Source organism: Cupressus sempervirens, chromosome 2 (genome assembly GCF_028749045.1).
Source record: "Cupressus sempervirens isolate cs-2001-9-10 chromosome 2, ASM2874904v1, whole genome shotgun sequence".
NCBI lineage: Eukaryota > Viridiplantae > Streptophyta > Pinopsida > Cupressales > Cupressaceae > Cupressus > Cupressus sempervirens.
In genome coordinates this window covers 716,858,025-716,884,734 of record NC_143119.1, presented here as the reverse complement: position 1 = coordinate 716,884,734, position 26,710 = coordinate 716,858,025, and the positions used below count along the sequence as shown (strand labels likewise).

At 35.2% G+C, this 26,710-nt stretch overlaps 1 pseudogene across 1 annotated transcript; it reads right to left on the bottom strand.

The window, feature by feature from the left end:
- Positions 1-13,869: 13,869 nt before the first annotated feature.
- LOC149575382 (purine permease 3 pseudogene) lies at positions 13,870-16,151 on the bottom strand (annotated as a pseudogene). The gene has a single exon (XR_016360162.1). The product of XR_016360162.1 is annotated as a purine permease 3 pseudogene (transcript).
- Positions 16,152-26,710: the final 10,559 nt, after the last annotated feature.

Below are 26,710 nucleotides of genomic sequence, written 5' to 3'. Positions count from 1 at the left end.
ACATCCACAGGCACAACACCATACTCTCTAATGTATGGTGTTGAAGCAATCCTACCCATTGAGGTTGAATTCTTGTCCTTGTGCATCTCTTTACAAGGACAAATATCAAATGAGGATTACTGAGTAACCAAACTCACACAACGAGATCTACTTGATGAAACAAGGCAACATGCTTATGACCACCTCACAGTTTACCAAGATCAGCTCAAGCACAACTTCAACAAGAAGGTTCACCCATGAAAAATTCAAATAGGTGACAAGGTCCTCAAAGGAAACATGAAAGTTCAAGAAGACCAAGAAAAGAAGGGAAATTGAGCCCACATGGCTTGGTCCATATGTTGTCACTGCATCTTTCTACCCAAGAGCATATTAGTTATCAACTCTTGAAGATGAAACACTAAATGATCCCACCAACATCATTCACCTCAAGAAGTTTTATGCCTAAGCTCCTTAGTGCATCCTACTAATCTTGCAAAAAGACCAAAAAAAAATCAAAATATCCAAAAAAGAAAAAGAAAATAGTGAAGAAAAATAAGTGTCCAAAGGTGAAAACTTGGGAATTCAAGGACCTTAGATAGGTACCTTGGTGAAAACCTAGAAAATAGGCACCATGCATACTTGGTCTTCCCATTATCTATGAAAGATCTAAATTTGTCCACCATCTCTTCGCACATCTCATCATCCATCTCCCCATTTGTCCCAAGGTGTTCAAAAGATCCCATCACCACACTATAACTATCACTATCACTATCCCCATCCCCAAGCTTAGAAGTCAAATCAAAGTAGTGTATTATATCTTTCCATTTACCATGTGTATCATATCCATATATCCTATCATTGGTATCCTATCCCCTGTGTCCTATCCACTTTATCATATCCATATATCAGATCTCACAAGTATCATATCCATGTATCCTATCACCTATATCCTATCTCTTGTATCATACTCGTGTATCATACCCCTTGTATTGTAAAATAATGTACCACATCTTATTTCCCACTATCTCCTCATCCTGAGCTTTTTCACATTGTACTGTATCAGATCACATCTGCTATCTCCTCATCTTGAGCTTGTTACATTGTAAATAAAATAACTCACCTATCATACTATAGTGTCACATCACTCTGATGTTTTTATACAATAGTCCTCATACATATCTTGGTCAGTTTTTGTACATCCCAGTTTTAATCCTTTCTTGTTTGGTTTCCTTGTACATGCCTTGTTTTCTCTTTTAGGTCAGTTTGTATCTAGTCATAGATCACATTTCTCCTAAAAACATCATTTTTTGAGTCCTCTAGCAAGATCCCTTGTCATGAAAGATTTGTCCTATAGTAGTTATGTTTTCCAAATTTATCATAGTCCCAAATACTACCAATAGGTTCTTGTAGGATGCATCCTTCCTCATGTTCGATCTTGGTCTGTCAATATCCAATCCTATCGATCTCTTTGGAAAAAGGTTACATTTTATGGATTCATTCTTTCTTTTGATATTGGATTCAACTTTTTGGTTCTTCATTATATTTTCAAAGCAATTTGGTTGTTCCCTCCTCAAGGTCGCGATGATCTTTTATATCATCATGTGCTACGAATGGGGAAATTAGAGTGTGAGGTCTTGATTCGATCTTTTCTACTTATGAGTTAGTTGAATGTGACCCTTGCATGTTCCAAACATACGATTATTTCTGATCACATGATGCAATTGGGAAATATCATTTTCTTGTGGATTACCTAGTATCATTTCCACTTTGATTCCTTCGGGATTCATGTGTGATGTTGGGGAAATCCTTGCATGGTTGTTTCTAGTTAGTCCTATGTAATATTGGTGAACATGCCTTGATATTCTTGGTAACCTTGGCATATCCCCAATATTCCTATATCAAACTAAGTTCTCTAACTACATAGTGGTCCTTCTTTACGAAGTATCCCACACTCAAGCTTCAAGAAAAATCTCATTCCCCCATTACCTTTATTTTCATGAAAGCAACTCTCTCCCATCTCACCTTACCACATTAGTCCTACCAATCCTACAAGCTCCTATCTTATCATACACATCCATCCTACCTATCTCATAGTTCCTATCCTTGAAGAATCCACCATTCTTGTTTTCCTACACCCCATTCACCCCACTTCAAGGGTTCAATTTTCACCAGCCACCTCTTACTCCCTATCCCATCCCTTCACCTACCAAATCTCCCTAAATCTCCTAAAAACCCTACGTTCAAAGTTTTGCACATTGTTTTATCCCACCATTTGAGGCTACAACTGATCAATGATATACTACAAGTCCATTCCACCCATCTCCCTACTCCCCATTCATTTTGGTTATCATTTACATTATCACAACCTTTCTAGGTTCATTATCATTTACATCATCATAGTCTTATTTAGGTTTATTATTGTTTGCATTATCACTACCTTTTTAGGTTTGTTGTCATTTGCATCATCATAGTCTTTTTAGGTTTATTTTTGTTTGCATCGTCAAAGTACTTTTTAGGTCCATTTCAATTATCATAGTCTTTTAAGGATTCATTATCATTTTCATCACCATAGTCTTTTTTAGGTTCAATTCATTTATCATTTGCATTGTCATAGTCTTTTGTAGGATTCATTGTCATTTGCATTATCATAGCCCCTTTAGGTTCATTTCATTTATTGTTTGCATCATTATAGTCCTTTTAAAGTTCATTATCATAGTTTTCTTAGGTTCATTTCAGCTATCATTTGTATTATCACAACCCTTATAGGTTCATTTTAAGATGTCATTTAGATTATCATAGTCTTCTTAGGTTTATCTTTCATCCTTTCCATTATCATAGTTTGTTTAGATTCATTTTTAATTGCCCATTGCATCTGTTATTTATAGTACATTTTAGGTGTCCTTTACATTAATTGGATTCATTTTTCATTATCATTCTTTGCATTTTTTATCCATAAACAACATCACATCCTGCATTAACCATGTAAGTACCATCATACATCTCGTATATCTCATAAACAATATCACATCTTGCATCAACCACGTCACTACCATCATAGATCTCATATATCTCATAAACAACATCACATCCTGCATCAAACCCATTAGTAACATCATGCATTTCATTTAAACAACATCACATCCTACATCAAATATGTCAGTACCACCATATGTCTCATATATCTCATCAACAACATCACAAATGTTAGTACCATCATACATCTCATATCTTTCATTTTAACATCACATCTTACATCACACACGTCAGTAACATCATGCATATCATCCATCTCATATAAAGAATCACATCGTGCATAACACATGTCAGTCCACTTCATACATATATCCAAATGCATCTATTAAAAGTATGTAGTACAATTAAATCACATGGGCATAGTACTCACTACATACATATCCCACCCCAAAGAATACTCCTCATCTATATATCATACCCTCTGAAGAATAAAGAGTGCATCACCCACCTTGAAAGTATACAAAAATGTCCATCATGGTCCAATACAATGTCCATTTAGTACATATACCAATACACATACATCTGGGTTTGTGCCCACAAAAATACATATCCATACAAAAAAAATATATCTTGTCAAAAAATATAGCATATCACTGCTCATCCATGTCCTTGTCCACCACCTCCTCTCTGTGAGACTCATAAGGATCCCTCTCTAAACTGTACACTAGTGGTGGTGGTGGTGGGGGCCTCATCCTCTATCTCTCCCCTCCTCCTATCCCTGAGCTCTCCCCCTGATCCCTCCTCCCCACTATCCCCCTATCTCACCTCTGGCTTTGCCCTGTCTGTCATGACCTGCCAGTCCTCTGGGATCCCCCAGTGCTCCATCAACTCTCCACATTTCCTTGCATCCTTGTGTGCATGCTGGTTTTCCCCAACCATGTCGGTTGCCTATAATGCTCAATCTGATTCCCTAATAAAATTGCATGATATCTACCCCGATAAAAACCTGCCCTCTTTTGCAGCTTCTCCACCTCCCCCCTCAGTTGTCTCAGCTCCTCCAACCATCCCCCCACTTCCATCTACTCCCTGAGGGTTGCCACCTCCACCACCATCCTATCCCTCTCTACCTCCATATCCCCCAACCTCCCCACCAATTGCCTCAACTCCAACTGCAGTCCCCCCAGCTCAATCTTGACTCTATCCAACTATCCCTAGGTTGAATCCCACTCTCTCCAGAACTGATGTCGCTGATCTCTAATCTGGTCCCTCTCCTACTGAGTGTCTTGAAGTAGTTGGCTCATGACATTTAGTGCCTGCTATAGGGAGGCATATCTCCCCACCAATCCATCATTCCCTTCTGCTAATGATGAACCTCCTCATCCTCCTCCCCTTCCAATCAACCCTTGAGACCCCTCTCCTCCCTCCTATTGTGGACTCACCACCTCCTCCCTCCCCTCCTCTTTCCCCCTCTCCTCCTCCTCTCCCTCCCTCTATTTCCTCCTCTATGGTGCCTCCCCCTGCACCACAACCTTTGTTCATTATCTTAGCCCCCTCATCTCATACCTCCCTCCTCATCGCTTGGGCCTGGTAACCTATGCCCTCTCCACTGGCCTCAGGTGTTGAAATTGATTCCTATAGCCCTATGTGGACCCAACATCTATTGACCTACCAAAAAAGTCCCAATCCTAAGGTGCCATGTTTCGTAATGCCTGGAAAAGTCCCTCTCTCTATAAGGGTGACCCAAGTAGAGTCACACACTCCTTAGTAACTCTTTGATATGAAATCACATCTCCTATCACATCCTAAGGCCATCCGAACTACCACAACACCTTGTCTGATCAATACTGCTCAACAATGTAGTCCCATCAACCAAAAACAAAACACAAAGATATTGTATATGACAACAACTACCTCTCCTCTTCCCATGGCCTGAGATCTATGCACAGTCTCCAGGTCATTACCTGAATCTCATCTATCTAGACTTGCTGGTAATCCACTCCTCTATGTGGTGGTATGTTAAGGGATCTCCCCAACTATACACCATAGGCTTCTCAAGATACCTATCCCTACACCCAATCAGTCTAAACACCACAATATGCTCCCAATCCCATACCTATAGCAGGATCAGGAAGCCCATGCTCCTATAGTGGTGGCACCCTATGCCTTGATATACGATCTTGTGTAAATATTTGTATAGCTCTGCAAGCATCAGTGAGCCCCATGCAGTTGAGACTTCCTTATCTACGATCCAGATGATTGTAGGGATCAACACCAATGTAACTCCTATCACACTAGTGTTTGGGGAAATGTACCTTGACACTAGCCCACACACATAGAAATATATCCATCGATCTATGACCACCCAATCCAAGTGCTCATCTAATGCAAATTGACCCCTCCTGATCTGAAACTAAACCCCAGACCCACCAGATGTCACACCACCCTCTCTCCTGTGACTCCCCTCGTTGTTATCATAGGCATGCCCTGTACTGGCAACCAAAATATCCTATAGATGTCCTCTAAGGTGATGGTCATCTCACCTATCGGTAGATGAAATGTCCCTATCTTGCTATGCCAACGCTTGCACCATTGCCATGTATGTCCAAGTATGAGACAATCTAGCTAGATACCCCAACCTGGTAACATTAATCTTCACCTAGTCAACTAGTGTGAACTACTCTCCAACACACAATACCACAGTGCATCGCTCTCACAACACCAATGTATTTAGTGACCACTACATCCAAAAAAGCAAACCCATGTCAGTCCTTCTTTCCACTAACCCCTTTCTTTCCATATTTTATAAACACCCTTTACCCATCAAAACTAACCCTTTGACCGCATTCTTGCAAGAAAGTTTGCGTTCTTGTGACCCATCCATGTCCCCATGTTCCTGTAGCTCTAGATTATGATGAGAAAACATCTCACATTTTAAAAATCCCTGGTCAAACTTAGTACCCTCATTCTCACCTTGACTTTTCCCTACCAATCCTTTAAACTATAGGATTGCATTCTCGCTAATGGGAACACATTCCCACCTCCAAAACTGCTAGCCTACATAATATGTAATCCAAATTTTCTTTCCATGAATACAACTTAACCCAACCTTTTTACCCTTTACCTTAGGCCCTTATCTCGATCTTGTTGATCCCTAGCGCAATCCCACTGGACCTGTGCCTGCAAGAACACACTTTGATTTTTTGGAAATGCTATCAACCTAAAATACAAAAAAAAAAAAAAAAAGTTTTAGTGCCTATTGAATGGTCTGGTGTTTTTTGTGCCGACACATGTTGTACCACATCTACCCAATGTTATAGTCATCCTTACACAACCATCATGTCGTCTAATCTAGAGCTCACAAATGATAATATATTGCTATGAATATGAGAGAAATTACTCCTTTCTGGCCCACATAGACCCTCGTGTAGGTCGACTATGGTGCCCTACTTCCCTCGTTGACCCCTCTAGCAACCATTTTCACTTTGACCCTATTCTTTTTGCACTTTTTAAATAAATTTTGACACTCTTTTTCATCCATCTACGTCATCTTGATCATTCATCTTGTTGTACCTTTTTCAAGAATTCATCAAGCCTCATCTTCTCTCTTTGCCACCTTCTTAAGGGGGCATCAAACAGTCCAAAATCACCTCTTTCTATTCAAGACTGGGGAAACTCTGTTACTTTTAAAAAAATCTTCTTCGTATTGTTTATGTTCAAACTTATTTGAAAGAGTGTTGTCCCAACACTATCTGTTGCTTTAAAAAAATCTTCTTTGTGTCATTTATGTTTGAACTTCTTTGAAATAGTGTTGTCCCAACACTATGTCAAAAAGGCATAAAATGTAGACACCTAAATTTGAGTACATCACTAAGTAATCTTATTTAGTCATCTTCTAGGACATTATTGATTACATATTAAATATTTAATTAATTAATTTGCATCCCCTAATTAATTCATTTATTTAATTGACTATAGTTCAATTGATAAAATTAAATGACAACCTAAAGTCTAATTATCAATTAAATCCCTATTCTTCCATTAAATTAAATAATTGCACTATCCTTATTTAATTTAATCCCACATCCCCTTTTATTAAATAAACCATTTATTAAATCAATTCCCAACCCCTAACCATTCCTAAGCCCTATCATTATCCAAATCCAACCCGTTCACCCATGCTAACCTCACTTAGCCAACTAATTAACCTATCTGGTTAATGCTAAGCCACTTGCATCTTAATCCCCTCCTAAGCTAAGTCTAATCCTCCTCCTAAACATGTGCACAACTTTAAACAAGGGTTACGACTTTCCAACCCAAACCAAAGTCAAATTCACATCCCATCCTTCTTACATTCCTATCCAAAGGACTTTAAGGCTCTTACATGCCTTAATGGCTCTTTAAGGCCTCTTACATCCCTCTTCCCCACTTATTCTCCATCATAAGTCCCTTTAACCCTTCATTTTGACCCTCTTCCCTCATCCAATACCCTTGTGACACTTTCCACAAGGCTATGGATTTGAAGAAGCACAATCCATGTGCTTCCCCTTCCTTTCATCCTAACCCTTCCTCATCCTTTTTCCATCCTTGCATCCTAGCCATTGATCTTACCACCCCGTAGCCTATAAAGTGGGTCCTTCTCCTTTCACAATTCATATCCATTTCCCATGAAAACTTATATTTTGAGACCTTACAAACTATCAAAATACCATATATAATGTCAAAATCCATCTATGCTCCCATTGTCAAACCCTTCACTCACCCTCATAATTGACCATAATCCATCACTTGAAGCTTGGGATCATTCCAAGCACACATCCACCATTGTTTGGACACATCAATATCTTACCATGCTTGGTTTGCATTCCTCTTCCATGTCTCCTTCGTCCTAACATATGTACTATTGTATTTCTTTAGTTTGTGAATGTTAGATTCATTTTAATGTTCTTTACACACTAGGATTTCACAGCATATAGTCATGAACAAGTGCAACTGAAATAACAAGATATCAGTCACCAAAGGACAAAAATAATAGATATCATGTGGGATCCTAGTAATCAAGGCACCATAAAGAAGAAAAAGGTTACAACAAGAATGTTAATGGTAAGTACACATCCAACTATATCAATTAACACTTCCAATATTTTATTTGCATCATCAAGAAAATCCAAAAACTCCACTTGCTACTAATAGCAGGATAGGATTAGGAATGGGTGTTGCTAATTCTCAAAATATAATAGTTAGAATCATAGGCATAGTTGGAGGTGCATAAATCAAAGCAAGTTCTATTTCATCTTTCACACATTTAATTGCCTCAACAACCACATTTTTTTTATACAATATTTTTTTACTAAATTTGGACAAATAAAATATAGGAAGAGACAAAATTAGAAGACATTGAAGAGGGATGCAACTATCGCAGCTCACAATGAAGAAATTACATTGAATGGAATATTTCCCACATCTGATGCAAACAAAAAAAATGAGAGTTCATGGTTATTATGTGCCTTGCTAAAGATAATAGTCCATGAGAGTGTTAGATATATCCTTCTGGATTTCTTCTTAGGAAAGTGGAAATCTAAAAAATGTGGACAAAATCAATGTGGTAAAAATGACCGATGAAGTGATCTACACTTCACTACTCAAAATAGAGAGAGAGGTTCTAGAAATTTGGAGAAGCTAATGGAAAAGTTACACGTATACAAGATAAACTAAAAAGAAAAGCAGGAAGCATCACATAACAAGTGCAAATAATTAGAGAAAAGGATACAAAATATGTCTCCACTAAAGTAATTGCACAAAAAGAATAGATGGATGCAAAACTAAAAATATTGAGAGAGAATTTGGATGAGAGCGAAAAAATCCACCTCAATAGGTTTATATAAAATCCTAGAGTGTGTTGTCGTGACAAATAAAAAATTAGAGGAATTGGAGTAGGGGGAAAAAAAGAAAAATACTGGGAAGACAAAGTAGAGGAAATAAGAAAATATAGTGATGACTAGTTGTCAAAATTGAAACAAGAGATACAAGAGGCAAACACTACAATTAAAAAGGATAGATTAAATAATAAGGTAAAAAATACAGTCAAATATCTAAAATGAAAACAAGAACTTTAGGAACAAATAATGTAGAGTAGTGAGAGGTTGTATGAATGGATTGAATTTACTAAAAGTCTAAGAGAATCTTTTGGTAAGCTCAAACAACACATTGAGAAGAAAAAATATCTATATTCCAGAGAGGATATTGCAAAACAAATTTTGCAAAAAGTCCACACAACTGGTTAGAGATATTTGGCATCCAAGGGAATTAACAACTGGATTCATACCTTATTAACAAAATCATCTACATTCAAAAATATCAGAGACTAAGGGAAGGGGAGGAAATTTTGGAGAAATTTGGGAAGAAGATCAAGAAGATGAATCAATAGACAATCAAATTGTTAAAAAATTATTGTCTAGTTTTTTTCTTAGCTTTGAATTCAAGAACTCTAAAGAACTAAAAACTCTCTCATCCTCCACCAAATGCAATATCAAAGTGAGACATAAATTAGTAAGCTTGAATTTTTTTGATATTGAATCACTCAACATTTCCCCCGAAGCTATATTTTTCCAAAGTCTTGTTACCAAGCCCTCTTTGTGAGGGTTTTCCATACTTTTATATTATTTATTCCCTCATTGTGTATGAGAAATTACCTAATTGCTCTCTCAAATGAGATTCATCTAAATTTCCATTTATAGTTACTCCATTTTAGTTTTTAAAAAGTGATTTATCAAAGCTAGTAACTTATCTCTCAAAAATTATTTGAATTGTTGAGACTCCAATATGAGGGAACATAATAGACATGGATTCAAGTAGTTTTTTTGTAGGGAATCTTATTCTAATCCACGAGGAAAGATTATAGGAAATTTGATTTACATAAGCATTTATAGACTTAACGATCTTGATAAAGGCTTATCTTATAACACTTGATAGTCACTTCTTGGGGTTCTATCTTGGTTCCTCAGCCTCAACTCTTGCAAAGTAGTGCATTGGTATCTCATTTCTATGTACATTGGCAAATAAATCTCATTTACACCGATCTAAAAAAATTTGTAGAGATTGTTCACATTTGTGATTGTCTTCCAATTGGAAAATTTTACATCACAAAACATTGGTTAGAATTGATACAAATTATTGAGGATCGGGCATGACATTTTATGCAACTTAGCATATTTTGTCATACACATAGCTCTTTGGTAGGTCTTTTTCATTATATCCCTCATTTCCTCTAGCATTGTGAAAAAGAGTTGCTAAAGTTAAGAGTGTCTCTACATTACTTAACCTCTAAAGTAGGTTAGGAAATTTTGGTAGCCCTACTTCATCACAAATGAGTTTATTAGTCCAAGAAAGGATGGATATTCTGAAAAAACTCAATGCATAAGTCCATCCAAAGAGGTCCATCTAGTATCATTATCCTTAACAAGTGTTTTCCCATCACAATGATTTGAAAAAGTGTTAAAATTTCTTGAGTTGTTTGAAACTATGACATTAGTGTTGGTAGATCTCTTTGATTAAAACTTTAAATTTTTTATTGGAGCATGCTTTCTCATAACTCCATAAGCTAGATTCATTATGTAGGCTATGCACTAAATTCCAAATAACATGGAAAAAATAATAACTTTGTATCTTTGTGGAAAGGCCATTCCTGTGACCTTGCATTATCGAAGCTCCGTTTGCTCCTACACATACCAAGTTTTTGGCAATCATCGTTTCATCCATACCTCCCTATTCAATTACAGGACTCTTTACTAGTTCTTTCAGATGTTGCATTATCCTTTATTTTAGCAACAAATAGTAGATAACGTTAGCAAACAAGATTGTGTACAATATTAATATGCATGTATACCTGAGAAGTATTATCTAGTGTTGTAACTTCTTCTAAAGACAATACAATAAAGTTTGACTCTTTTGTTTTTGCCTTTACATATTATTTTTCAACTTGAACAAGATAACTTGCCCATTCCCATTCGTTGTTTACTGGCCATTGACTATTAGGACGGTTATAAACTTTCAAAAAGTGTAATAAATCCCTCTTTTATGGGTAGTCTATCATAGCATACCCTTTTCTCAAAATATAAATGAAAATAATTAATAGATCAAATTTTTTTATTTGTTCTACTTGTAGTGTTTTCCCATGAAAAGCTTCAATAGAGTCTATAACATCAGTAGCCTTTGTCTGTACTCTCTCCTAAAAATCAAATATTTTGACATTCCAAACATGTTGACATTCCTCCATTGTTTTCCTTTTATCGCTGATCATTTAACCTCATCTATAGTTTTTTAAAGTTAACTTTACCTATATGCTTTTCCATGGTGTCCATTTTTAGCTACAACTATTTTCCTCCTTATTTATCCTATGGCAAATCTTACATATGCATTCTATTAGAGGCTCACCTTCAATTGTATTATTTGTTGGTTCAGTGAACTAATACTTTGACATCTATTCTATTTGAAAATTCCTTGACAGATCCCACCTCCGAACTCTTTTATATTCCTTATTACTTTTTGAATTGGATTTTGTTTTGGACCCTTACGTGCACCATCATCATGTTTGACATTGTCACCCAAGTTGATAATATTGTTATCTCTGGGTAGTAAAATCTTCTTCAAGTTCATCTGAATTTGAGATATCAAGTTCATTGCCGTCTTCAATATGTCATGTAGGTTATGAATCTTGTAAATTTACTTGTGATGATGTGCCTTCCTAATTTGACCACAAACATTTCCACCACCAAAGTACGATGATAAGTTTTTTTTCTTAGCTTTTCCCATATGTAAGAGTCCTACTTTTCTACTTGTTTGACATCTCCAACAAAATAAAGGTTGCCAAAAAATAAACTTCTTAAAGAAGTGATGATAGTCTATATATAATATGATTCATCAATTGGCCTTACAACCTATATTATAAATCTAGATATCATCATGTTTGACATCTGCGAAGTGACCATTGACCAATAACTGGTTTGGCTGATAGAGGTGAAAGCTCACATAAATTTAGACTAATATTATAACACAATACACTTCAAAAACTAATCGCTTACTTTTATGTCAATTATAGTCACCAATGCACTCAACAGTCTGAAACTTCCATATCAATTGAAGTTGAAAATTCAAAACTAACCAAATTGAGTAAAATTTATTGATCTTTGAATGTCTTTATACCAATCTTTTTTTTTTGGCAAATGCGTCAGGAATCTTATATAGTATACAAATATTTGGCAAAGCCCACTAAATAACACATCTTACGTAATTTTTGAGGTGATTATGGTCATCCAATTTTTTTTACGATTAATTTTGAGTTGGTGAAATGCCAAGCGAATTTGGGGCCTCCTCGATATATATCTTTATAACAGTAATGGTGAGTCTAAGTTATCAATTAAGACAAGCTTTGGAAAGTTGAGGCAAAAATTTTAAATTTACCGTGTCCAAAAATTATATTCAATTGGTAATGTTGTAAAAGAAACAAAGATAATTACATAAATCGATCAACTATTGGCCTTAGGCACTCGACCCAATATTTATAAAACTTTGGTGACACAACCAGCACATACAGTTTTTATTCACCAAATCTCATGTTGTCGATATTAAGCATTCACCACTAAAAAAATCCAGGCAACTCTACCATGTCCCACAAAACTCTAGTACCACCATTGTGCTAGAATGGAACAATGTCATACTCAATCACCATTCAAATATTAAGCAAATTTTGAGACATGGGAGATTAATAAGCTAATTATACATTTAAAAAAATGTCCAATTTCTAAAAACAAGTTTTTTCTTTTAATTTTAATCAATGAATTAGTTTTCTAAATGACATCATTTTGTTTAAGATTCTAGATCCACTAAACTAAAGGAGATTAGGTGAGCCACTGCAGCTTGAAAATATAAAATAATAAAATTGAGCTAAGGTCCACCACTAGTGTTCGTCTCCCTTATAATTGAAAAGTAGCTTTCATATTTAATTGAGCTAGAGTGCGCCACTAGTGTCCCTTTCCCTTACCATAAAGAACACCATTAATGTGAAAAGTTATTAAGAAATTGATAGAGATGTTCTTTTCCGTCCCATAATGTACTCTCTGGCCCTATAAAAAATCATAGGCTGCCACTACACCTTGCAGGCCAGGTGGTGGGGCAGGAAAAAGATAAGCTTCTTCTTGAGCTTAGTTTATCACAAGAATGGGACAAGTGGATGATGATTCTACAACTCTAATCAATTTTCCATGCCTCCATGATCAAGGTTGACTGGTAGAATTGGGTACTTAGTTACAACTCAGTCCTATGCCCTTATATATTTGGCCAATTTTTTTTATATCCAAAACTTGAATTCTAATTAAGACACGTAACCTTGTTACGTTTCTGCATGCATACCATCTGGTAGATCAACTAAGGGATGCATTTATGAAGATAGGGATGTGTGATTTCACAGATTATTAGATACCACCACATGTTCCCTGCTATCCTCACCTATAATGATTGCTAATTATGCCTACCAGTTGCTAGCCATTCGGATATTAAGGAATTCACTTCAAATATAATTGAATGTTCCTCAGCATAATTTACAGTATAAGTGATACTAAATAACAGAAAAACAGGTTAATGCTTGAAATAAGGTTAATTTATGTTTTCTATCACAATAATGAATCTATCATTCAATTATAAGAGAAATGAAATGACAGATTATGGGAATTGATCCAACGGTTCAAACTGTTCCACAAAATGGATAACTTCAGATTCCAAAGACAGCTTAAAATGAGATGAACTTGAAACATAAAAACTTGCAGAATCAAATCAGAAACATTGATGCTAAGAAATGCCTTGTTAAATCTGTGTTTGTAAGAGAACAATTTGCTTACAGTGTCGTTAATGGTAGAATAATGAAGATTTTGGGCAAACAAGGCTAAACTATTGAATAAAAAAGGCTTATTACAATGCTTAAATAGCAATCACCATGGTAACATTGTATTACAGCTCTCAGAACTCCCAACTCCATTCAAGAATCAATTGAACTCTCAGAATTCCCAACTCCACTCAAGAATCAATTGAAGTAACAATAAAAGCAGATATACAAATAGACCTCTACAATTTACAAAAGGCCTACTTTATTTTCCATTGAGGTGTGTTTGGCTTGAGATAAATTTCACAAGTGCTTGTCTAACTAAAGTGAATCTGAAAGAACTGATTGGAAACAGGTCTTGGTTTTTCTCTACACCTTCAAAAGGGGCAACAGGTTTACAATATTTTGCTTCGACCAATTATCAATCCACCCACAGAAATGGATATTACATGTTTGCAGTTGAAACTAAGGTTTGTTTCTTGCTTCACCTTCTACTTCCATCCTTTCTACATGCAGATTTCAAGCAACAAAGAAAATAGAGAAATCCACTCAATAAAGAAAATAGAGATACCCAGTCAAACAAGGAAATACAGAGTGGGTAGAGTTAAGTTTGGTGGGACTGATGCTCAAAACCGAGCTCCAAATTGCTTGCTTCTCCGAGCCTTGCTATTTCAAGCGACTCTTCTTCTTTCTTGGAAGCTCTCTTCTCCCCATACAAATATGAGGCAAATCCCCACAAGGCCATAGCCAGAGCCATACCTTTCTCAGCATTGAACTTCTCCCCATAAATGAGCACTCCCAGAATTTCATTCACAGGTATAAAAACAGCAATAAGCACACCACTCAACAAAGAAGTAGTCAAAAAGATGACACCAAAGATCCCAATGTAGAAGAGCTGCCAGGAGATTGCATTCCACACAAGAACCATGTAGAATTTAATCTCCCCTACATCAGAAGCCTTGGCCTCCCTCTCAACAGCCTGAAAATCCTTGTTCACCACCATGCCAATTGTACAAAAGGCAGTGGCAGCAAAGGACATGATTAGTTGCATCTCCATGACCAGCAAATAAGTCACCTTCCTTGATGTTTTCCTATAAGTGAGCTCAATCAAAGGAAGAATGAAGCCATAGAGGCCAGCTGCAACAAGGGTGACCATAAACCCAATCCAGTATTGCTTAGTTGTGACTCCTTCAGGCCTATCACTATCAGTATTGAAAGCAAGCATCACAGAGCCCAAGGTGAGCAAGATTACAGCATTGATTGAATAAGGAGTAAACTTCTGCCTCACTAGAAGGAATGCAAAAACAGCATTGAAGCCAAGCTGACTTGCAATCAAGAGAGCTGAGGTTGAGACGGGCAAATAGGCCACTCCCCATGCATAGAAGAAATCATCAACACCAGTGAGAACACCCAAGAGAACACATGCAAGGAAAAGCTTGGGAGTAACATGGCTCCTGTAGCTGGATTGTGTTTTGCATGAAGATATCCAGATGGGCAAAATGAGAATAGGCCACCCACCTGTTTCTAACCATGCAGACATCCATTTACGATGCCCGCCATGCAAGAAATAGAATCTCGACGTCATTGGCCCTGCTGTTGTGCCAATTGTCAAGGCCAAACAATTTCCCACCAGCAGAATCCATTGCCCCAAACTCCTCTTCTCCCCCTCCATGTTTTCCATCCTTCACAACTATTCTAACCTTAAAACCCTCGATCTTGAAATCCCCCACTTTTGGAACTCGCTTCTTCCAATCTTGAAACCCTCAATGTGAGAATACTGTAGAGCTCTGTCTTTCAAACCCTAAAACTCCCACTTTTGAGACAAATGTGAATCTCAGAAAGCTGTAGAGCTTGCTTGTAAATTGCAAGGATAAGGCTGAAGTTTGTTTCAACCTTGAGCTGGCAGCCTCACCATCCTGTTGAACCATGACAAGCCACCAGTCTCTCTGCACCGCCTGCTAGTCTAGACTTTCTCGGGAACCATGATTGAATGATGGATCACCACTTTATAACACTCATTATAGGAAGAAGATCTTTGGGTTTCATAACCTCCTGTTTATAATGCCCTTCACTATCTCAAATTAGAAAATGCTTGTGTGGGCCGTGTTGATTATGTTTCTGGTTTGACGAATTTCGATAGGCCCTCTATTCATGGGCTGCTTTAGGGTTCAGATTTATACGTCGAATTGAATGGGGACCGGTTTACGTTTCAGATTCATGTGCCGATTTATATGCGTGGTTTCAGATTACGTTTCCAGAATTGGATGGTTTGGACATGGCAGAATTTTTAGTGGTCCCTGAAGCTTCTCATAAGTCGGAGAGTAACCTTGAGAGAAACAGTAACAACATATAATAATAGTGAGGGTCTTGGGCAGTGGTCTCGGGAGCTCAGTTTTTTAAGGTAGAGAGACCCCTATTTTTAAGGTTATAAGTGATTTAGAGGAGTTAAAAGATTACTTGGAATCTTTCTTTTAAAGAGGAGCCTTATTTTTTTTAGGCCTTTTTAGTTTGATAGGATGACAATGGGGCGTTGAGAGAGATTTTTGGCACATGCCAAAGATTTACATATTTTATCCTTAACAAGATTACAAATTTATAAACAAGATAAAGAATTCATTTTAAAAGTATTTTATAAATTATACAATTCTTAAATTTAGGAGCTTAAACTTTTAGTCTTAAATACAATATTAAAATTCATATGACAAACATTACAATATTTCTAAAAAATTTCTATTTGTAAATAAGCTTTCATGGGACTAGCTAACTAGATTTGTTATGTTTTATACTATTAATAAATATCATTTATTATAATTTTACTAAGTATAATATAAAATATGGTATTTTTAGAGATGGATTATAAAGAAATTTTTAGTAATAATGTTAGCTCAAATTGTCTTGACTTTAAAACAACAAGTTGCTCAATTCACTCAATCCAAATACAACATTCCTACATGTGACATTACTAATCCATTCTCTCTAAACATCCTTCATGTTGGTATTCCACAACATGTTGAGATACCTCGTCTTATGGCTTATAGTGGTAAGGTAGATCCTCTTATTCATGTTAGGTCTTTCCAAACTATATCTAGTGTTTTTTCTCATGACTATACATTAGTAGAATTTTGGCAAATAAATGACTAAGTGACTATAAAAATTTAGTCAAAAGACTATAAGTTTTAGTCACATGAATAAAGTGATCAAAATTTAGTAATGTTTTGTAATTTATAAGTGAGTAAATAAATGACTAACTTGGTCATTGGGTAAAATCACAAGGTTAGACAAAGATAAATGACTAAATAAATGATCAAATAAATGACTAAACAATTGGTCACTAATAATTAGTCACCCAAATAAATGACTAAATTAATGATTGGCTAATTTTTATCATACTAAAACATTCTCAAACATTTTAATTATTTTTAATACTCACTAATAGAGTATTTGTCCTATCAATACATTATTGTCAGTTAAATTCCTCGAATATCCTCTCAATTAATATTGAACTATAATGAACTCAATATCACCCAAATTTGCACTCAAACTCTAAAAATCTATCTATAAACTCTTCAAGAAAATAAAAGCCTTCCATGCACTCATAAGAAAACTCCAAGTCTATCCCTACATATCAAAAAGACTAATTATCAATTAATTATTTTATAATCTCAATACATAATTGTTATTAATCACATTAACATCATGTAATAACCATGTTTATAAAATAAAATATTATTTTATTATTATTGCATTTAATATATTTGAGTATTTAGTAGACAATGAGAACCACTATTTGATAAATACTAAAATTTGAACTAAAATTATTTAATAATAAAAATAATGAATATTTAGAATTTAAGTTACCATATTTATTATTATTGACATAATAATAAATAAATTATTATATAATAAATAAATAATATTATTATTTATTATATTATTATATATTATTAACCGAATATATTTATTATTTATATAATGTTGTTTTCAGTCTAGGGAGGTTAATGAAACCAAAATAGGTTTCATTAACATGATATTTTGGTCCTCATTTATTAGTTTGGGAATTCCATCCAACAACTCATCAGTATTATTCTGCTCCTAAATTTTTTTGCAAAATTATCTAAGAAGAAACTTATAGCTTCCTTATTAATATCATTTGCCTCCTCTAACATTCTACCTTGCTTGTCCTTGATAGTAGAGATCTTATTAATTGCTCTATTGACATTAAGGCCAATTTGTCTATCAGTGAGTCAACACTTAGTCAATTAGTTACATTGCTACTGAGCTCTACAGTTGCTATCGAGTCTATCATTCACTTTGTAGTGTTTGTCAAGCTACATAGTGTCTATCAAGCTTCATAAATAATGCATAGTGCAAATTGAGCGTAGTAGAGGCTACCAAGCTATTCAAAGGAAGTGAAGAAAATCATAGTGTTAACCGAGTTGTGCTATGTTAACCAAGTTTTACTATATCTACCAAGCTCCCGATGTTAACAATGTGAATCTAGTGTTGACCAAGTTATGCAGTGTCAACCGAGTGATTCAATAACTACCAAGTTTCTTAGTGTTCACTGAGTCACATAGTGCTGACCAAGTTTGAGCTACTTCGATGTGATTAGTATGGACTGAGCCTCAAGTTCAACCAAGTACCAAAGATTGCCGAGTGTTGACAATTTTTTTGAGTATCAAAACATCACCAAGTTTGTCTTCAAAAACTGAGTTACAATAATTAGGCCAACTTTGTGAATTATGATAAAATTAGAATTGTAGCTAACTCAAGTAAGTTGTGATTTGGATTGGTATATATATAATGCATTGTATTATATCCAAGTATGGATTTGAAGAAGAATATGATGAGTACGAGTATGAATTAAAGAAGGTTACAAGTAGTATAAGGGATATCAGAGATTTATCTATCACAGTTAGGTGATCATTACAATACAAGGAATCTCAACTAGCAAATCAAAGTTGCAAATTAGAGATCAACCACTAGTTCATCCTAATAGGTGCATCAGTTAAATCCTTTAATAGGGTAGACTTAACATTATTTTGCTAAATCTCTTAGCCAAGTGCATACTTCATTGTATGTTTGTAAATCCTTTAACAAGGTGGACCTCATAGTCCTTATTGCTCCTAACAGGGCAGATCACCAGAAGTGATCAATTGTAAGCCTTAATAGGTTAACTTTATACTGTAGTAATAAAGCTTGTGGGTATCATCCCCACCCTAGTTTTACTTTCTATTTGGAAGGTTCATGGGTCACCATATCTTGTGTAAAAGTGTTATGAATGTTTTATTTCTTTCATTCTTTCATGCATGCAATTAGATCAGAATATTATATGAAGGATTAATTAGTGAAGTAAGATAAAGTTTTATTGGTTCCTGATTCACCCCTCCCCTCTTAGTAACCTTGCCTATCTTATATTTACAACAATTGGTATCATAGCCATTGGTTCTCACGTTAGAATTTTAACAACTTGAGAAAAGATCTGAGGCAATAGAGGTATACAAGCTAGATAAGGTTATTGACAATGAAAAAATGGATCTGGAATTGGCTATTAGACAACTCAAGAAAATAAAGGAGTAAATCTCTTCATCATTAAAAAGAAGGAAATATCTTGCAGACAAATGAATGATTATTTCTACACTGAAAAAAGAATTGAAGACATATGTCTAGAAAGAAATTTAGATGAAGTTGATGAAGCAATTAGAGACCTATTAGAAAAGAATTCCAATCTTCAAGAAGAAGTCAGAAAGCTGAAAAGAGAGTAAGAAATCCAATCAGTCAGATTATGTGAAGTCATGGAAGAAAAAGAAAAAGCTAAAGAAGATATAGAAGAAAAGGACAATGAAATTCAACAACTATCCCTTCAACAAGAAGACTTTATTGATCAACCCACCAATGCAAACGAAAATCTTATGAATCTAAGATCAGAGAATGAATGACTCAAGAATGATCTCAGCATTGAAAAGACAACCTATGAAAGAATGATGAAATCTCAGGAAAGCATGAATCAATTGAATGAGTAAAGTCAATATAGACACAAAGGAAAAGATGGAATAGGATATACAGAAGAAGGTGAATCATCTCAGCAAGGAGCTCAAAAGAATAAAAGGCCTACTTACAATCATGTTGGTAAGATAGGTCATACATCAAACAAATGTTGGAGTAATAGTAAAGAAAAATTTAATGGAAAGTGTTACAGTTGCAATAAGCATGGTCATAGAGCAAGCAAATGTAAAGAGAAAACAAAGTTTGAAGGTAAATGTCACAGTTGCAAGAAACAAGGACACAAATCTTTAGAGTGCAAAACCAAGAAGTGGAACCCAATAGAACAAATTATGAAAGCAATATTTGGATGGGATTACAACACATGGTGTAGGTGTCACTACTATGGTGAATTTGGGCACATTGGAGAAAATTGTGTGAATATTACACGAGGAAAATAGTTACTACAAAAGGATTTTTTATTTGTACAGAACTTAGACATCTTGCCAAGAACTGTATGAACATAGGTAGAATTGAAGATGAAAAGAAAGCCAAAGATGAAAATATCAAAAAAAAAAAATGAGGCAGCAATGGATACCAAAATCTCCAAAGAATGCAATCCAAAGTCATGAAGTGAATGACACTTAAGTCAATGAGTTGGGTGGGTCACTCATTTCAACTTAGTTCCTTATGGAGATCACTAGACCTATGATTCAAAAGAATCATCAAACATTAGTTCCAACTAGAAAGAAGAAAGATCCATATCAACATTTAAGATGCAAAGAGATTATCGGGCATGATGGGAAGTAGGAGACCTTACCGAGCACGGTCAAGTTGCATATTATTTTAGGTTGTAGACATAGAGTTGGTAGTTCTTACTGAGTGTTGGTGACTCTACCAAGCTATGGATGTCTCCTGAGAATTAAAAGATAAACTAAGTGGAGGACAACCTATCATTGAGTGAGTATGAAGTACAAAGAATTAATGGCAATCAAAGAGAGGAAATTTGTTAAAAGGAAGAAATCAAATGCATTATTTCACCACTAATTCCAAAGCTATTTGTGAAGAATGAATTTAGATCACCCTAGAGATTTGAGTATTTGTTGTTGAAGATTTCTTGCATTTTCAAAAACCCTACCAAGCATGGCATCTTCTAGTAGCAAAATAAAGAAAGGTTCATAAATGTTAGTTCATGGAATCTACTGCAAGGCACCTAATTTCAATTTAAGTCCAACAATTGCAAAGGCACTCAACCCAACTGGTGCATAGTCTCAAATTTCACCTAAGGTATTACTTGTGCACAATATCTGTTCATTTTACCATTGTTCTATTCAAGAACCTAGAACCCTAGAGATGAATGAGGCATTGAAGGAATTATGTGTGGATGATGTATTAAAACTTGAGCATCAACATTTGGAAACCAAGGGTTTGACACACATTTTACATATGCCAAGGGATTTTCAAGTGAAATGGATAAGACTTATTTTGAGCCATGTACACAATGGGAAATTATGGTTGGATCAACTTGTTCAAATTACAAAGAAAATAATTCACATAATCACTAGGCTTCCAATGCTAAACAAGGCTAAGACAACCAAAACCCTAGGTTAGGTAGAACTAACCAAGAAGACTTGTCAAGTGGGATGGAAGAGGAATGAAGCTTAATGGAGTAACAGACATGGAACTAAAGTTTTTCATACATGTAATTGTACACAAAATATACAACTCTAGTTGCCTAAACAACATGTCATGTGAAGTTGTTGATCTTGCATACAAGGTAGTGAAGAATAATCTATCCTTCGACCTTTCCGAGTTGTTGTTGAATCAATTCAACAAGAACATGGAGAGCATCAGAGGGTTAAAGAATAATCCATGTAAGTTTTGATCTCTTTTGACATGTCTATTCTTTTACACTCAAAATTTTTTCCTTTTAAAAGGTGTTGTAGTATGGAGGAAGGATGTTCCTATTTTGTATCAGATCAATGAGTATATAGTAGAAATGGGTGAGAATTTTGATAGCATCATGGATAACAATTTTGAAACATTCAAAGAAAAGATGCAAAATAGATTTAGGACCCCTAAGAAGCTTGTAGAAGATTACAAGGATTATATCTGTTTCATGGTGGTTTGTGAAAAAGTATATATTCAGGCAGTCAAACCTAAAGTGGCATGGGTTAAGCCTCTAGAGTATGAGGTTAACATTGATGACACTAAGGATATTATAGAAGATCCATTGAATGAGCCTAGGGATCCCAAAGCCACCTATTTTTGAACATATGATGAGGCAAAGGCAAGAACTAAGCTTGAGATCAAGCTACCTCAAGTAGTGAATGAAGGAGTGAAAAGAGTAGAGAAGCCACTAAAAAGAAAAAAGTAAGAAAATTCTCGTCTAATGCTTACTGAGGGAAAAGGTGATGATGTAGAAGATTATGATGAAGAGGATGAAGTAGAGGAAGCCAAATCTGAAGAAGAAGAGCCTCTAAAGAAGAAAGGTAAGGTTATTATAACGAGACCTGCCAAGTCATCCCCTGTTTTATTCACAAGAAGGGAAACCAAGTCCAGGAAGAAATTAAAGTTAGGTGAAGATGAATCTGAGCACATTATCTTCAAAAAATTTGCACTTACACTTCAAGAAAGATTGAAAAATATGGAAGAAGGAACTAGCATGACATGCTTCAAATTTCTCAAATATGAGACAAGGAATGAGGAAGAGAAAAGGAAGATTGAGGATGTTGTTATGACTAAGCTAGGTAAGTGGAAGTACTCATCAGATGAGCTTGCACAATAAATTTTTGATGAACTTATGAGGGTAATCATACCTAGATGGGAAAGTGCAAAGAAAACTACCAAGGACATTTTTGAACAAACCTTGAAGCAACTCATGTTGAGTCTCAATAAGAAGGAAGTAAAGGAATCCTTGAAGAAAAATGAGAAGAAGTTCACTCTCAAGTTAAACACATGCATGATACTACTTAAGGACATTGAATACATGGTAAAGGAAGCTACAACTAATTGGATGAACATCTATCAATTGCATCAACCTAGTGACTTTGTGGTACATGCTGATGATAAGGATGATGACAATGAGGAAGAAGAAGTAGAAATAAAAGATGATGAACTAGATGATGATGAGGAAGAATAGGAAGCTACTGGAGGAAGCCTATTAGAGATACAAAGCATTGAGGAAATAGATGCAAAGAAAATTACAGCAACAGTCATGGCTTCATTTCCTTACTCTCTGAGCAAAGCCTTAGTGCAATTAGGCTTAGAGAAAGCTTCTATTGAGTTGGTTGTGGATACCACAGCTATACCAAGCACTCAACCAATTTCTAGATCTATTTTTCCAAATGTTGCATTGAATAAAGTGTACAACACTTCATCTATCAAGCAACAAGTTCCTCCATCATTAGGCATGATCGAGCAACAACAAAGTATTCCTATTGTTAGTGTTATTTCTACAACTATTTCTATTCCAAGTGTATCCATAGCTAGTACAGGGATAGTTGAGATCTAGTCTCAACCAAGTACTAAAGTCTTAGACAAGGGAAAAAAAAAATGTTTCTACCATTCTGAAGGAAAATGGTAAAGAAGAGGAAGTGATTGATCTGGATGAGGACATAGTTATTCCAAACTAGGATATCTCTACCCTCAACCTTGGTCAAATGGATACCTTGGGTGAACTATTGAAGAAGAGAGCTAAGTAACAAAAGCTTAGAGAATAAAAGAAGAAGAAAAATCAAGTTCTAGAGGACATAAAGAGCATATTTGTTGATGCTCTGAGTATTGAGGTTGATTGTACTCAACATATTCTTGATCAATTAGCAGAAATTGTCCACAAATTCAATGAAGAATTGAATGGATAGGAGAAACTACTTCAAAGAGCTGAAAGAAAGTTTGAAAATAGAGTGTTGGAGCAAGTTGCACAAAAGATTACAATAGATCAAGTTAAACTATCTAGCATTCCTGTTACTCTAGAAACTTCTGTAAATAACTTTGTTTCATTATTTGTCAAACTAAGTGATACATCTATCTTCACAAAGAAGATCAAGGAGAAATTATCCAAGATAGATGAAGAGATGGAGGCAAGTGCACATCAGCTGTCACTTGATCCAAGTTACAATTTTGTACATTATACAAAGATCTGATATCTAACAAATCTATAGGCATAATTATTGAAGGAAGAAGCCAGAATTAGGGCTACACTTGTAGAAATTTAAGGCATGATTCTTCGAAACATGGATGCATTGCAGGAACACATTGCACATGCAAAGAATCTCATCCATGACAACAACTTCTCCATAGCTGATCACATGATGGAATTATCAACATAAGTTCATATTACATTGCATACAAGTAAGGTATTACAAGAAAATTGGGACAAGACTATGGTACTAATTCTCAAGGTACATTCTGATTTCTTGTCACATTTTAGTATTCACATATAGATATTATACACCTTTAGCATTTATGTCAAAAAGGGGGAGAAGTAAATATGTTTAATATTGTAAAAGGAGGAGAAGTATACTATACTCCAGATTTATGTATATAGGAGAGATATATGTTTGGGGGAGTAGTATAGTATTATGAAGATACTTGTACAGATAAGCAGAAAATATCTTTACAAAAGAAATTTTGAAAAATTAGAAAAATAGAGTATGTTACCGACCTATAGCTTCATGAAGTGAAACTGAGTTGAAGACACAGAATGATGGTAAAGGAAGTTTTTGACTTATAGTTTTGAATGTTCAAATTTTTGGTTTGATAAGTGTTTTTGTCACTAATGCCAAATAGGGAGATTGTTGACATTAAGGTCAATTTGTCTATCAGTGACTCAACACTTAGTCAATTGGTTACATTGCTACCGAGCCTATCATTCAGATTATAGTGTTTGTCAAGCTACACAATATTTACCAAGCTTCATAAATAATATACAATGCAAACCGAGTGTAGCAAAGGCTACTGATCTATTCATAGGAAGTGAAGAAAATCATAGTGTTAATCAAGTTGTGGTATGTTAACCAAGTTTTATTGTATCTACCAAGCTCCCAGTGTTAACAATATGAATCTAGTGTTGACCGAGCTATGCATTGTCAATCGAGTCATTCGAAAGCCATCGAGTTTCTTAGTGTTCACCAAGTCACATAGTGCTAACCAAGTTCGAGCTACTTGGAAGTCATTAGTATGGACTGAGCTTCAAGTTCAACCTAGTGCCAAAGATTGCCGAGCATTGATAGTGTTTATCGAGTATCAAAACATCATTGAGTTTGTCTTCAAAACCTGAGTTACAAAAATTGGGCCGACTTTGTGAATTATGATGAAATTAGTATTGTAGCCGACTCGAGTAAGTTGTGATTTGGATTGGTATATATGTAATGCATTGTATCATTTCCAAGTATGGATTTGAAGAAGAATATGATGAGTAAGAGTGAATTAACGAAGGCTACAAGTAGTATAAGGGACAATAGAGATTTATCTATCACAGTTAGGCGATCATTGCAATACAAGGAATCTCAACTAGAAAATTAGAGTTGTAGATCACAGATCAACTGATGGTTCATCCTAATAGGTGTACCAATTAAATCCTTTAACATGGTAGACTTAACAATCTTTTGCTAAATCTCTTAACCGAGTGCATACTTCAGTATGTTTGTAAATCCTTTCACAAGGTGGACCTCATAGTCCTTATTTCTCCTAACAAGGTAGATCACCAGAAGTGGTCAATTGTAAGCCTTAATAGGTTAACTTTATAATTCAGTACTAAAGCTTGTGGGTATCATCCCCACCCCAATTTTACTTTCTATTTGGAAGGTCTCTAGGTTACCATATTTATTGCTTTGATTCTTTAATGCATGCAATTAGATCAAGATATTATATGAAGGATTAATTGGTGAAGTAAGATAAAGTTTTATTGGTTCTTGATTCACCCCTTCCTTCTTGGTTAACCTTTCCTATCTTATATTTTCAACATGCTCTTCTACCTTTGACTGAGTTGTGAAAAAAGTTTGTGTTTCTATCTCCCTCTCTAAGCCATAGCTACCATGATTTTTGCCACCAAAAGGATTCCTCTCTATATAAAACCTCATTATACTTCTTTTTCAAACTTACTTCTTGATTATACAGGGATTCATCCATTCCACCTTTCATAACTATTTCATTTACATCTGCCAACTCTTTTTCAATTTTCACCTTTTCATCAAATATATTTTTTGAAAACTACTTTATTCCAAATCTTTAATTGATCCTTCACAAATTGAAGTTTCTTGAAGAAAATAAAGGCTAAGTTCCCTAATCTTTTTGGCATAGCACTCCACCAATTTTGATTTAAATCTACAAACCCCTCTTTCCTTAGCCACATTTTTCAAACCGAAAGGGGCCCCTCTCCGGAGTAGAATCATCTCAAACCCATAGACATATAAGGAAGGGATCAAATCCACTTAATGGCATCACTTTAGCTTGGCATAGCCATTTTGTGTAACTCTAAAACCCCCCAAGTAGAAATCTGAACCTATTCTTTCAGCTATATTTGTAAAACCTTTATGACAGTTTTTCCATGTCAATTTACCATTATTTAAATCCATGTCCTGCAATCCATTAGCTGATACAAAATCTACAAATTCCACATGGATTTGGTTGGCAACCTTTACCTCTTATTTTCTCCACTAGGGACAAGGTAGCATTGAAGTCTCCACCTAAAAAAAATTTGTTTCACATTATTACATTTATCAGTCAGAGCTTCCCATACCTGAGATTTTAAAATTTGATTGCATGGTCCATAAAAATTGAAAACACAGAAACAAATATTCAACTAAAAGGATTGCACTTTAATCAACTACTAATTTTTATTTGAATCTATCAACTGGAAACATATTGAGGCTTCCTTCCACAAGATACATAGACCTCTAGAAG